The 14,996-nt window shown below is 42.7% G+C and overlaps 1 long non-coding RNA gene across 2 annotated transcripts; it reads right to left on the reverse strand.

Annotated features, from left to right (window-relative positions):
- Positions 1-4,048: 4,048 nt before the first annotated feature.
- On the reverse strand, positions 4,049-6,749 carry LOC134189078 (uncharacterized). Of its 2 annotated transcripts, XR_009971437.1 has the most exons (8): positions 6,358-6,749; positions 6,153-6,299; positions 5,981-6,076; positions 5,638-5,830; positions 5,546-5,576; positions 5,354-5,433; positions 4,168-4,290; positions 4,049-4,103 (listed from the first exon to the last, which is right to left on the reverse strand). It is a non-coding gene; the product is annotated as an uncharacterized LOC134189078 (long non-coding RNA). The 2 variants fall into 2 exon arrangements; XR_009971436.1 differs by having other exon boundaries at positions 4,061-4,290.
- Between the last annotated feature and the right edge of the window lie 8,247 nt (positions 6,750-14,996).

Genomic DNA, 14,996 nt, shown 5'->3' on the forward strand with positions numbered 1-14,996 from the left:
AATTCGGCGTGCGCGAGCGAAATTCGGCCGAGATCGGACTCGCCGTCTTCGAGAGACGCTCGTACGTACGGGCACACAGACAGACAGACAGACAGACACACAGACACCTCTCCTTTATATATATAGATGTGATTGAGGAGGCAAAAAGCACCACCTGTCATGGTATCCGCACGAGTACAAGGTGGGCTCTATTTCTTAGGTTACCAATACCCACTGACATACCGCTCCTGAACAGAAAATCGGAACACATACACTGCATGTATTAGCGATCTGCATGTTGCTGCTTTACGAAACAGACTGGAGAAGAAGGCAGCCTAAGAGGCAGTGTTGACAAGGAAAGCGTTAGATACCTCGTCCATCACAAGTATACCTAAATCGGAAGACTAACCGAGCAAGATCATACTCGTAGTGCGCAGCTGTGTACGGCAGGGATAGCAAAAGAGTGTAGATAATGTGAGTGAATTCAGGGACGGTTGGACTTGAGTGGATAGTGTATGATTGTTTACTATGGCAAGGATCACGTTTAGCTATTTCTCCGCTCGCCCGACAAGAATCTTGCTGGAACTCCACGAAGATGACTACCTATCTCACGAATGCGATAGTTGGGACAGAGCTACGTCTGGTGGCCACGGATGGACAGTAAAATTAACTAATGACACAACATTGTGAGACATGCATGTGAGGAACATCAGAAGCCCTCGCCATAGAAGCGGCCAGACAAATCATGGTCCCGTCATTATTTATGAAGTAAGTGTTTCTCCTGGTGATCGCTGTCTACTCAAAGTGGCTAGAAATAGCGAACGACCCAGATTTAGTACAAGGAACTGCGGCAACTGTTTGCCACTCATGCATTACTGAAACTGTTCTCACCGACAAAGGGCTGGGCTTCCGTTATACAGCGCGGCGTCTTTACAGTTCATGACAGAAAATGAACACATGACTCTGTATCACCACGCGGCATCTAACGGGTTTGCCAGAACGCTCCTTCCAGACTCTTAATTAAGGAAAGGATGAATTAAGAAACTAGATATGGGGTAGGGCAGTTTGTAGGCGACACTAACGAGATTTCTGTTTACTTGTAGGGCAACGCCTCAGTCGCCAACGGCTTGAAACGGGTGAAATATTGATGGAGCGTAGCTACGGTCCAAGTTGGATATACTCTAGCAATTATCATGCCCTGTTCGAGAACGTAACAACGAGGCAGAATTTGGAGATTACCATGAGCAGAGGAGTAGGGAAAAACTTAGTACAGTAGGACACGGCAAATTTGGTAACAGTCCTCCCTGTGGAAAGCGACAATGCAAGAAAGCACTCTTGTTCAAGATGAAATTTGGTGGCGGACGCATTGTTTGACGACATCAGGCTCACGTCCGACGCTACTTCCTTCCAACAAAATACTTGGTCAGCCAATCTAGGGTCCAGGGGGGCTAACAGTGGCACCAAAGGTCGGATCGAACACCAAACGGAAACACTATATAGAAGACCAACAAACAGAAGACCGTACACCACTAGGAGATTTCTCTGGGGAAGCCTAGTCAACTGATCAAGGTTATGAGAAACGAGACAGCACGCTGGAACACTCCACAAAGTCCGAAACAAAACCCGGCCAGCAGGATCAAGAGGAGAAGCCAACTCAGGAACCGTTATACCCCAACCATTGGGGCCACCTGGGAAGACACCTAACACACTTAACCTATATTTACATGGTTATAATGAACTTATGGAAAGGCACATGTTACATTGTAAAAGAGAAGCGTGCGTTAGCTTTATCCGAAAGCGTTGTATTAGAAACCGCGAAGCAGAAAACGAGGCCAGTGCTGCTGCGTGTGTAGTTTTGTTCGTTTTGGTTGAATAGATTATTGTTATTGTTAGCTTTACGACGCACGTGACACTCGCACTTGAGGAGTTACCGGTAGGCCGTCGCTATAGAAACCAATGCAAGAGAAGACAATTGCGTGTACGTAATATTTCGTCTAAGAACTAGGCCGCTCTGCGTTTCATTGACAGTTGCAATCATTCTAAGTTATTCTGGCAGTACTTCGTCTTGAAAATCTGCTCTGTTTATTTACTACTAGATGTTTTGTACGTCACATAGTTGCAGTCATTGCTGCATGCGTGCCCAGTAGTCTGTCAATGCAGTTTTGCGTTCGAGAAACTATTTCCGTATTTTTAGAAATTTAATTAACGAATCAAAATGCGTAATTCAAACTTAACGACCTTTGTCAATAATTTTCGGGAAATAGAATAGCCAATGTTTAAATATTTGAACAAAAATCTGCTTGTGAACCGAAACTGCTAAACGAAGCAATGTCGACACGAACATCCTAGAATACGGCTTCATCAGCTACCGATCCGTCGAGTACTACAGAGCGATTCAGTTAGCTAACAGCGCTTCTTGTTGACTTTGTGGACGCTAGTCTTCCTCAAATGGAAGCGATAGTTAGAGCCATCATGGTCTGCAAATTAGTGGGCTATTTTACTTCCGGTACTTTTGCAGAAAAGAGGCTTGTCAGTTCAGAGGCGTATGTATCGTGACCTCTAGAAATGGGGCACTGAACTGCACAATGCTACAGGCACGCCCACTCTTTATGGGCACGCCTACTCTTTATGACCACGCCCATTTTTATTGGTTTCTAGCTGACTGATACGGTACAATCAGTGGCAGATCCAGACTGGAACAAAAGGGTGGTGTCTAGACTAGTGTACAGCTTTGGTTCTCACAAGTATTTACAGTTCACAATTTTATGACCACGCCTACAAATGATGAGAGGGGCTATAGCCCGGTGTAGCCTATTGCACGCTACGCCCTGGTCAGTTCCGTCAGTTCTAGCAGTTCTTGGACGGAACTGCCGGAATCAGTGAACAGTTTCAGAATTAAATCGATCGCGAGTTTCAACTGTTCCAACTGTTAGAACTGCAAATCAATGGCCCCTAAAACTGTTTAGAAGTTAATTAATTTATTAACTAAACGACAGAAACTTAGACTTCGTAGGCGTAACCAGTATACGTAGAGAATCCAGACGGGGGGTTGTGGGGGTTGCAGCCTCTCGTTTTTCTGGCTCTTGCTGGGGAAGACAAAGCGTCGTAATTTTGCATGCTGGTCACGTGATGTACGCTTGGACGACCTAGTGTACAAACAACTGCGTAACACGTGATCAAATAAATATCCAGTATATTTAAAAATATGGTGGACGTGAATCATGCGACATAATATAATTAGAGCTATGCCAAGTACGGTATTATGGCACGCGAAGGGTTTGCACTGTAGTGCTTCTTATGTCAAATAGTGACGTCACTTCCTTCTCAGTCTGTGAGAGAGTCTAAGGTTACTGAGACTGTACACAGTACCGTCTAAGATGAAATATTGGCGGGAAATCTATTTTGGCGGATTGGAAGATATTTTAACGAGCTGCAATTTAGAATCCGCCATCAATTTGGTATGTTGACGTCATTACCCACGTGGATCAAGCAGTGGCGGATCCAGAGGGGTTTCTGTGGTTTCTGTGGAAACCCCCTTTTGCTGACTTTTCTTGTATACGCTAGACTGACAAGCATCGATGTGGCGGTACACATCACGTGGATGAGGTCACACCATGCTTGCCGTCTGATGTGCCTAACCTGTCAAACAGGGAATGAGAATGAGAATGAGGCAATTACCTCTTTTAACATCATTTCCCAGCGACCCGTCTGATGGCCTCAGGCTGTCAAACACCTCAATAGTGCCCACTGAACACCCAATGGATGACAGACAGATCCAGTGATTGTGTGAGCTGTTGACAACTTGAATAAATTCATTTCTTTGAGCATCAAAAGTGAGGGTTTCCGACCAAATTGGATCTTTTAGTCCTCTAAATGACTAATGGAAATTGTTTCTGTATCAGTTGTTGGCCTGCTTGAATTAATCTGTCAGTTAGCCAAGCTATTCTCCCATTTGTGTTGTCTAGAATATTTAGATCTTCCTGACAAAGTCCTAAAGGCAGTTAATCAAAACCTGGTCGAGGGTACTCATCGTCTGAAATGAGTACAGGATTAGGGTCAGATACTGGCATTGTCTTTCCACTGCTTTTCTTATTTTTCCTTCGATACCTAGCAGTACCAATATTCTACAAGTTCAATAAAACTCTCATGCATGTGATTTCCAGTTAACGTGACACTACTCCACTACACCTGCTGGTAATGTCTTGCCAATAAATCCCTTGTGCTTTCTTCTGTTAGAAAGAATTGTGGCATTACTCTTTCATAGACTGTTTTATCCACATCCAGAAAAACGCAGAAAATTATTCTTTCCATCTGCAAATAACGGCTGTATATACTATATATTGAAAAGGTACTAGCCTAAAAGTAGGCTACCACTCTGAGTGGTGCTCCTGCTGATGACCATTTTTTTAAAACATGCATGCAGGTACACACAGACAGACACATACACACACACACACACACACACACGCGCGCGCGCGCACGCACACAGAAAGACAGACAGACAGACAGACAGAGCTGATGTGAAGAAAAGACAATCTTGACTTGCCAGGGGACGCAAATTTCTCTATACTATCCAAACTAGGAATATCTAAAATACCACGAGAGCCAATCTGTACTGTGACGACTTTCTCCCACCATCCACCATTTATAAAGCGAAACCTTACTCCTTCATATCTTTCTTGCTTTCGTTGGCTGTAACAACCAAGTCTTCCTCAATGGGTACAGTCAATTAACTCAAATAGAACGACATGTCTGTCTTCATCATGGTATGCTATGATGTCTGGACGTTGACAGACACACAGATAGACAGACAGACACACAGAAAGGCAGAAGACAAACAGACAGACAGACAGACAGACAGAAAGGCAGAAGACAGACAGACAGACAGAAAGGCAGAAGACAGACAGACAGACAGAAAGGCAGAAGACAGACAGACAGACAGACACACAGACAGACAGACAGACAGACAGACAATGTGTGTGTGTGTGTGTGTGTGTGTGCGCGCGCGCGTGTGTGTGTGTGAGAGAGAGACAGAAGGAGAGGCAGACGGAGAGACGGAGGGAGGGAGGGAGGGATGGAGGGAGAGACGGAGGGAGGAACGGAGGGAGAGAGGGAGGGAGGAAGATAAGGAGAGAGGGAGGGAGGGAGGGAGGGAGGGAGATGGAGAGAGGGAGGGAGATGGAGAGAGGGAGGGAGAGAGGGAGGGAGAGACGGAGGGAGGGAGGGAGAGACGGAGGGAGGGAGGGAGAGACGGAGGGAGGAGGGAGGGAGGGAGAGTGGAAACAAACACTTTTGAATGCTTTTTGCTTCAAAGCCAGTAAAACACAGCTTCATTTGCTACGTTAGTATACATGTAGTACAACAGTTATCTTACGTTCTCTGCACACTTTGGGTCATTCAGCCATCGTCTTACAGTGTATAGTGCAACCATGGCAGCATCTCTGTTTGAATAACCTACGAACCATTCAAGGCAGATCTGTTACTATATAGTACATAATTAAATCCAAACAGAAGTTATCTAGTAAACATTCCCAATTTACTCAAGATTACGGACAACAATTCTAACCATATGTTCCAGTTGATATACAGCAAAATGCCTGTAAATACAAAGCTCTTACCACTACAAGAGTAGCAGCATTCACACCGATAAACACTCACCACAGATCTTAGCTTGTGCTTTTAACATACAGGTCAAGGCATGTTCTGTAACAACTATGCAGATTCTCTTATCTCTGTCTTTTGGTCCCACAGCATGCAACACGTCTTGAAGAAAACATGTTTTACTACGTGTACATACAAACTGCTGATCATATTTGAAACCATCACATATACTGAGCTGGTAACTTATGGCCTGTCAAAACATTACATTAGTAACAGTAAATTGTAAAATACATCCATCCATCCATCCATACATACATACATATATATATATATATATATATATATATATATATATATATATATATATATATATATATATATTAATCAAGCTTTCTGATACCTAGTGTCAGTTTTGCAGAGCCAGTTTTACATCCATTAAGCTTTAAGCATTCGTTTGAGAGGCCAGGCCCTGCCACTTCATGAATCCTTCCATCTACTATAACACATGTACAGATTATTAAACAATAAACCAAGGCAATTATGCATGCAACTAAAGTGTGTGTACAACTCACTTCCTCCACCTCCTAAAAGTGTTTCATTGGCTGCATTGACAATTGAATCAATTTCAAGGGCTGTAATATCGCCCTGCCACAAGGACACTTTCTGATTCAAGAGCTTATTGCAATCATACAGACACTGATTGGAGAAAGGCAACTTTTCTATCAATAACGAAAGAGACATCATTGATAGGTAGGAGTACTCTTCAGCTAGCCTCACTTGCGATCATGTAATCAGTTTATAATGGTATTACATCTAAAGTCGCACACTCACTTTTTTGTTTCTGTCTACAACCATTTGCTGTTGCACTGGTTCTCTTCAGCTCAGTTATATTACAAACAAATACTAATCAACCAATGCACACAAAGTGAGGCACCATCTATACCATCCAAATCAGTCTTATTTCGTTTGGCTGGGACAAAGATACTATTGGTCTTTGTCTTCCTTTTCTTAGCATTAGCAGCTTCTAGTAAAGTAGCACAAAGTCATTGCCAACTTACATTTCAAAGAACCATTCATAGACCTAGCTAAAAGTTAATTAATGTATGGCACAAAAACAATATTTGAACTTATCTCTTGATACACAACAGCAGTTGTCTTTTGTTGTTGCAATTGTACCTCCTCGTCTCGGTCTAATAATGTGTAGTACTGTACCTAAAGACTGTACTAAGTGAAAAACAACAGAGGAAATACCTGCTGACTGAGAATTCTCTTCCATTTCTTCAGCATCTGCTTGTTGTTCATCCACAGTTGTGTCTACATGCCAGTTTGGTGAAGTACAAGTTAGGCAAGTAAGACTCTGTGGCTAACCTTTGGAAACAATGTAGCGTTTTATGTGTGTCACATTGTATTTCTTCTGCAGAATTGCCTTTGCTTTTTGAAACTGCGAAGTGCAAGACCGCGATCAGTTATGGCTACCAGCACATAGCGTCCCTTCCATTTGTCTCCTGTCAGTTTGTTGGCTTTTCTGTTCAATCGATTGAAATTCCTTAGAAGAGCTAACTCTCCTTTCTTGTAAGTGACCGAACCCTTATCGTGCTTTCTTCTATGTTCTTTCTTCAAGGGTTCCTGAGCTTGCATGATGTTAGTAAAAACTTTTTCGTGCAATTCTGTAGATATTGTTGATAGATGCTGCATTACATCATCACTCACATCTGCTATAGGAACAGTCGGTGCAGCAGCCACCTGGTATGGAAGGGTAGCTTCTCTTCCAAATACTATACCGTAGGGATTGTAACCAGTTGACCGTTGGATGGTTGTCCGGGCAGCAAGTAAAATGCTATTCAATTTCACGTCCCAATCATCTCGCTGCTCTCCAACAACCTTTAGAAGAGCTCTGAATATAGAAATTATCAATTGCAACTACAATCATGTATTAGCATAACAACTATACTGCTGTAATGTCTTGTTGTTCTTTTTACCTGTAAACCATTTGTCTGAGGGTGGTGTGCAGATGATACGCGATGTTCAATTCCAAATTCTTCAAACAGTTTGGATTGTGTCTGCAATACAAGTGACACGTACAATGAAAGTGTAGTCTAAATGAAACAGCTTCACGCTAAACCTACTGAATTGACAAATTCACGTCCTTGGTCAGAGACTACAACATCTGCTGCTCCGTAGCAACAGAAAAGATCATAGAGAAATAAGACCACTGAGGTAGCATCTTTACCTGAAGATGCCTGAGCTTCAGGCCATTTACTAAAATAATCAGTAGCTCCAATAATGTATTTATTGCCTCTAGGTGTCTCAATAAGAGGGCCAACAATGTCAATTCCCTATTGCTTCCAAACGCCATTTGGACCTGGAACAGGATGCAACTCTGGTGGACTGGAATTTTTCAGGCTTCAGTTGACTCACTGGCAACAATCACAGCTCTCAATCTATGCAACATGCATAACCTAAACTATATGTTTTGATGGTTTACACAAACCATCAAAAATGCATTTAGACTTATCCAACACCCAGTCAAGCTTATTGCAAATTATTAGTAATAACTACCTTTAATCAATAGTTCAGATCTGCAGTGTGCTACTGCCCATAGCTACTGTCCCATGGCTACTGTAATTCAAAATCTGTTTTTTTGTAAAAAAATGTGTCTGTGTTTGTGAGTTCGTTTGCATGTTTAGATTTGTGTTTGCTAAATTTCATTCTGTGTCACCTTAGAAAAGACAGGAATTGTCAATTTCAATCAGGATTGTCTGTAATGATCCAAACTACCAGTGTCAACTTTGTAGGTGTTGTGTTAATTGTAAATGACACCTGTAAGTGGCATTAATTAATGAAGTTAAATACAGATAGACTATACAGAAAAAGTTAGAATTATATGTTTATTTCTTTTCTTCTTTTTTTTCTTAATTAAATCTGTACATTTTCATTTCCTAGTTTGCCTCTATGTAGCCCTGTTGGAAACTGTCCCTGATCTAGATATCTTGTCCAGTGACGAATGTACACAACAAAAGCAGACATAAGAAAAAGAATACTGCCGTACAACATAACATAATGCGTAGTACGTGTAGACAAAACATCATGCTTGCCATTGCCATGCTCAAAAGCCAACTGGGTTGGTGTACTGCATTGTATACATGTAAATACATGTATAAAAATTTCTATTAGAATATAACAATAACACTATACTGCCGATTAACATTGTGTTACATCAGTACCTCTAGCACCATACCCTTATATAAAATAGGGTCAATAGACATTGGAAATAGCAAAGAATTTCTACAGATGTTAATTGAGTTCCAAAGTAAACAATCTCTAGTGTTCGAGTGCAGTCACAAGCTCAATGCCTCTGCGTAAAAGCAACCTTCAGCAATATAATGTTTATCAACTGTAGCTATAGCAAACAATGAAACCAGTATTAACATAATAAATTATGTTGTGTGTACATCTTGATGCCAATTAAGTTCCCATTGTAAAGTTTCTTCGTTGTATTATACTGGGTACATTGTCTTAGTGTCCCAATAACAAGCCCACAATTCGTCATTAGAAAACTTGGAATGTGACCAACAAAAGATTTACAAAACATAAATTACTTAATTAATATGGGAATTAGCATGTCACTCAACATGTCATGAAAGCAACACATGTGCACATAGATTTACCCATCCATCCTACAATATATAGCTTTATTATGTACACATATACATAAAACAATGACAAAATTGTGAAACATGTTCACAAAGAGGATAATTTAATTAAATAACTACCATTAGCACATGCAATTACCACCTACAGGTATAGTAAATTGCATTAGAATGTTCCACAAATTCTATGCATACTGTGATTTCTCAACACAAAACGCAACGTCTGCAATCAGGGCCACTTACCAGAAGTTGAGAATCACGCTAGACCAGCCAGCTAGAAAGCTTTATCAAGCACCTCCATAATTTGAGTGACGAGCACTTGCACTTGCAATCGATCTAGTCGCGAGTAGCAGTCGTGAGTCCATCTGCAACTTGGATCCTCTGATATATCGTGCGCATGCGTCATCGAAACCCATTCCCTTCAGTTCCCATACCGTCAACGGCGATCTCACTTCCGACAGCATATTTGACACAGTTGACGCGCTCCTCGTTGGCTGGGCTGAGATATCAAATGACAAGTGGAGCATGCTAGGATAGCCCAGCCAACGAGTGAACCTACTAGGCTAGCCCAGCCGAGGAAAATTTGACACAATTTACGCGTGCTACGTCCATGGGCTAGGAGGAGAACGCTCATGTAATATGATATCGCAGCCCAGCCGACGGAATTACGACACACTTAACGCGTGTCATCGGCTGGGCTGAGATGCAAATTAGTTGTGGAAACATGATATCTCAGCCCAGTTGACGCAGCCCAGCCGACGGAATTATGACACACATCACGTGCCATAGTCAAGGGCGTAACTAGCATTAATATTTTACCGAGACAAGTTTATATAAATTAATTAATTAACCTCTAGGGTTCTCAGTCACATGTGTGGCAAGTGCTTCACGTGCCGTGAACGTGCGCTAGCTAAGTGCGAGAACAGTGGTGAAAGAGGGCCTAACCGCGTGCAGAATGCCCGATCTTTTCTGTCATGTAATAACTGATACATATAGCAAACTTTTTTGCAACGCTTTATTTATTTTTCATTATTTACCGAGACAACTGCTTCGGCTGCCTCATGACTAAAACGAGCAACCTAGCATTTTGACGATGTTGTACGTTGTATTGTCCTGGCCAGTAGTACCTCTGCCTAACTTTGTCGACCGTCTTCTTTACGCCGAAAAGCCCTGCAGTGTCATTGCAGTGACATTCGTGCAGAACGCGTCTTCGGTCGTCTTGCGAGAACACCACTAGGTGATCGCCTCTGTAGAACATGCAGCCGTCTCTTACGCTAAATTCAGTGGCTTTTCGCCTAGTCACACGCTTTCTGCACTCTGAAGCAGTTTTATATGACGACTCTCTAACTGGATGATTCAGAAACTCTGCTAGCCATATTTCAGGGGCGGATTCAGAATTTTCGAATGGCAGTTCCGTGACGTCACAAAGGTTAGAATCAGCCACGCCTCCAGATATATATTAGCTATTTAATCACTTATACCATAGAACGAAAGTATACTTTAGTGAATCTACAGTACTGGAGAATTTGAATTGATCTTGCAAGCCTATACATGTCTTTCGCTAGACAGGCAAATGTTACAGCTTTTTCTTTTCTTTCCGATGAAAGCTTTTATAGACATATATGGTTTCATGAAATTGTGAATGTTGTGACCACTAGAGGTGGAAGTATATTTTTATGAAATAGAAAATAACTACTTTGAAACATTATCATTGCAAGGAAGTAAATGAAACATGTTGGAGAACAACTGAGATTGAAAAAAGTTACCATAAAGTAATGTAGAAAGAGTAGGAGTACCGTACGACTCACTCGTACTGTCCGACGATGATGGACCTACGTCGAAAGTTCATAATCTGTACTGCACCTCCGTGTGAAGTTACCTAAAACTAAACGTGAGCTGCGAGTCACGTCAGGAAGTAACAAGCACTGCTGGTACGCGGTCATCTCCGCGTGATGACGTCACAAAATTTTAGGGCCCCGGAACCCCCAGAACCCCCTCTAGACCCGCCACTGTATTTTAATTTTCCTGGGCTAAAATCGGCAGCTTAGACGAGACATGCAGCGGCCATGCAGATGACATTCCCCGGACTCAGTAACCACGGAGAGTAGGGGTATTCGGCATAGCATATGAAATGGTCTTCTGTTGGTTCCGTCGCTTTACTTCGCTCTAAAGATCTCACAGTGATTCTCCATGGTTCACAATCATCCGCCAATTTTTCGCAGTCGATTCACAGTGGCTTCACAGTGACTCACACATTTTACACAGTGACTCACAAGTTCTCATCGTGATTCACACCTAATTCACCGTCTCGGATTCACTGTGAGTCTTCGTCATGAGGAAGAAATTAATTGCCGAGCGTAGCGAGGTTTCTGATCCGGGTTGCACAACAGGAAGGGGCGTGGTCCTATAATGCTCTCCATCGAGCTCTTGGTGTGGTGGTGGTGGTGGTGTGTGTGCGTGCGTACGTGTGTGTCGCGCGCGCACACACACACAAATCTCAAATTTCTTCTCCCCACAACCACGTTTCATGATAGGACCTACCTTAATTAAAAATCGTTTCCATGTCCAACTACAGATAAGTCTAAGAACGATCCGTTTAAGTGAGCAAACGGCGACGAAAATGCTTCATGAACTTCTGTCGCCCCATCCTTTTAGATTGTAGCAAGGGATTGTGTGTACTTGACAACCAAAAAACACCTTTATTAACTGAATGCCACCTACAGTTAACTATTCACACGTCCCATACTACAATAAACCCTTTACTGCACTGTGCTGCATCTAAAACTGTTGATAGTCAATGTTTGCTGATATCAATTTCTATGTCAGTAAATACCATAGCACTGTCGTTACAACGGAACCGAGTGCATACCTAGACTGTACATTTCAATTGTCTTGATCACGATCGCAAAACGACGACTACCTATACCAGTCCTATACGTAATCTAAACTACTAGAAAGTTTGCATGTTTACTTCCATGACAGCTAGGGTTTCAACAAATACGTATTGTCTAGCTAGGACTCGGCGTTTCAGTACAGTAGACGGTCTGAAAACACTGTCGGACGTGTTATTCACCAACGCGAGGCGCCTACGGATACCGTACCACTAGCAAATAACAACAAGTTGTTCCTAATGCAATAAGGAATATCCGGGAATAATGTAAGTAGTAGTACTTTCCTGCTGTCATCATGGAAGGACCGTTTGACAGCGGTATGGAGTCCACTGACGGCATTGCAACTACAGCTATCATAGTTGAAGCTGTACACAATCTATCGTTTGCCGACAGCGATGCGGACGTCAAGACAAATTCGAGAACAGATGAAGACTCACCGGTACCACAGTCTGTGGATGGTTTTGCTAACTTTGGACAACGGAAGAATGGCAGATCAATCGTCATCACTCTGCCCTCTGAACGCTTGCAGATAAGGAATATACAGAAATGGGCTAGGTCGGTTGTGGAGATCGGTATCGTTGCTGTCAGTCTGCTGTTCGCGTGGTGTACAGTTATAGCTGTCACACTGTTTTACGCATTTCCTCGGGTAAGATTGTAATTGGAGCTGGGTCTGCATGCTGTAACTGTGTACAGTAGAAGTGTAGTTCGTGGCTATTTAGTACGTACCAATTCGTTTGGGGGATATCAGCATTACGGATATGCATGGAACTTAGATTACTATGATAACAGCAACTAAGACTGCTTGCTGTCTTCCTGTGTAATTTACTTTACGACCATGTGCACGGGTTTGTGAGCTACACATACACGTCCATCACTTGCCTTCCGAGCTGTAGACAAACGCTAGAGTATTTGCAATTTCTAGATGATGTCAGGCAAGTGAAACCTTTTCTCCTGTCTAGCTACTTCTAGAGGAAGTCGAGCACTGATTACTAGGGGTGTGTCAAACGCCTGAGGCGTGTTCCTCCGGATGCCTAGTAAAAATAGCAATCATTACCAGTCTTATCATATTAGAGTTTATAGGGCTGCTCTTTCTCAATTACCACTACAGGGGTGCCCAAGTTTGAACTAGTTGGCGCTGCAAATGCAGCTCCACACACTTAGCTAAATACTTGACGCTGCGCATACACTAGTTGACTCGGACCTCTCGCCGAGTCGGTGGGACATTCTTAGTACGTAGTCAGGCCAAGTACAAAACGTTATTAGAAAACTCGGGTTTGCGCTAATAAGCTGTGTGAACTCTAGCAGACTGCAACAGATTGTAATGGTGTACCGTACTCGAGATACGTAGCCTCGAACTTCCAGACCAAAGAGCGCGCGAATACTAAAATTATTATTTCGGAAATAGTCTGCTAAGCCAATCAGCTCATTAGGGGCCGTCCGTAATTACCGATAGTTTTCGCAGAACAAAGTCCAAAGTAACCAGACCCCACTCCCACTCCCTACTTTTTCAGCTAGAAATATTGATGGCCACTGCACCTATTTTTTAATATTATAAAGTATAAAAAACATTGTTTATTTTACACACAATGAGCCGTGCTCACAGAGCTATTGCCTTTATTATTAAATATACCACGGAAGATACCGTCAGCTGTTCAGTGCGTAATCATGTTTGAATAAACACTAGTACAACCAAGGGAACTTTTAATAAGGAAGTAAAATGCATTAGCGAAACATAAGTAGACACAGTACAATCCACGGTACAGAGCAAACATTCACACTGAAGCATAATAGTTGACTTCTTTCTTGGGCGACCTCTGGCCATTGTGTGGCCCTCCTTCTGCTTATGCTGGGTAAGTTGATAGTATGATGAAAACACTGCACCACAGCCATCAAAGGTACAGCGATTTCAAACCCGTTTACTGGCAGATTTCTCGAAGAAGATTTGCCTGTTTGCTCCACATGGCTCTAGAGTCCACAGTGCTTCAATTACAGCGTAGTATCCAGAGTCAGCTGACAGAGACTTCTCGAAGAACGATTTCTTCTTTGCTAACTTTCCGAAAAACGTCGTCTGCACAGACAATTCGTTCACGGATTTTGCTACATTTAAGTCCTGGGTGTTTTGGGGAGGTTAGCGAGCCGCACTTTTCACCTCAATTCGCAAGCCTTCAACAATGACCCACACATATTACAGGCGTGATCTCGTCGAAACTCAGACGCAGAACCTCACCGAGCACGCGTACGATCATCGTCAAGAAATGACACTTCCGCGGCACAGCCCATGGCACATGCACATACTATCACTAACAATGACATGTTACTCAAAATACTCGCATGTGGTACACGTGCAGTCTGGTGTTGCGCACAGGGTCGCAAGCAAGTAGTATGACTAACGACGAGTATAATACGTGAGTCGCTTCCACAAAGTAGAAAATAGTAGACTGATCTTAATTAATCATAGACTCTACTACTGTACTATTAGAAATCAATGCATCGACACAATATTTTTCACTTTGTCCTGGCCCCCAACCCATCACCCAGGTTCGAAATAATTTCGTTCTGCGAAAACTATCTGTAATTACGGACGGCCCCTTACACCCGGACTGTCGGTTGTAACTTCTGATTGGTTTAGCGCTAGGTGCACTAACGCTGCGAGCGTGACCCTCGTGGGTGGCTAAATGCACGCCAAAAGAGTGATAAAGACCCTGGTGCACGCACACATCTTAGTTTTAGTTTCAGCTTCAGTTCATCGATATTTTTAAGCTTGCTGGTGAGAGGACATGCACAGCAGCGTCGCTAGACCATCACCTTTGACAACTGGTCGAGCGGTAGTCTCGTCAGTCAAGCGGTTAGACTAGCTAGTGGCCTGCCAAAGAAT

This window comes from Corticium candelabrum, chromosome 13, assembly GCF_963422355.1.
Source record: "Corticium candelabrum chromosome 13, ooCorCand1.1, whole genome shotgun sequence".
NCBI classification, from domain to species: domain Eukaryota; kingdom Metazoa; phylum Porifera; class Homoscleromorpha; order Homosclerophorida; family Plakinidae; genus Corticium; species Corticium candelabrum.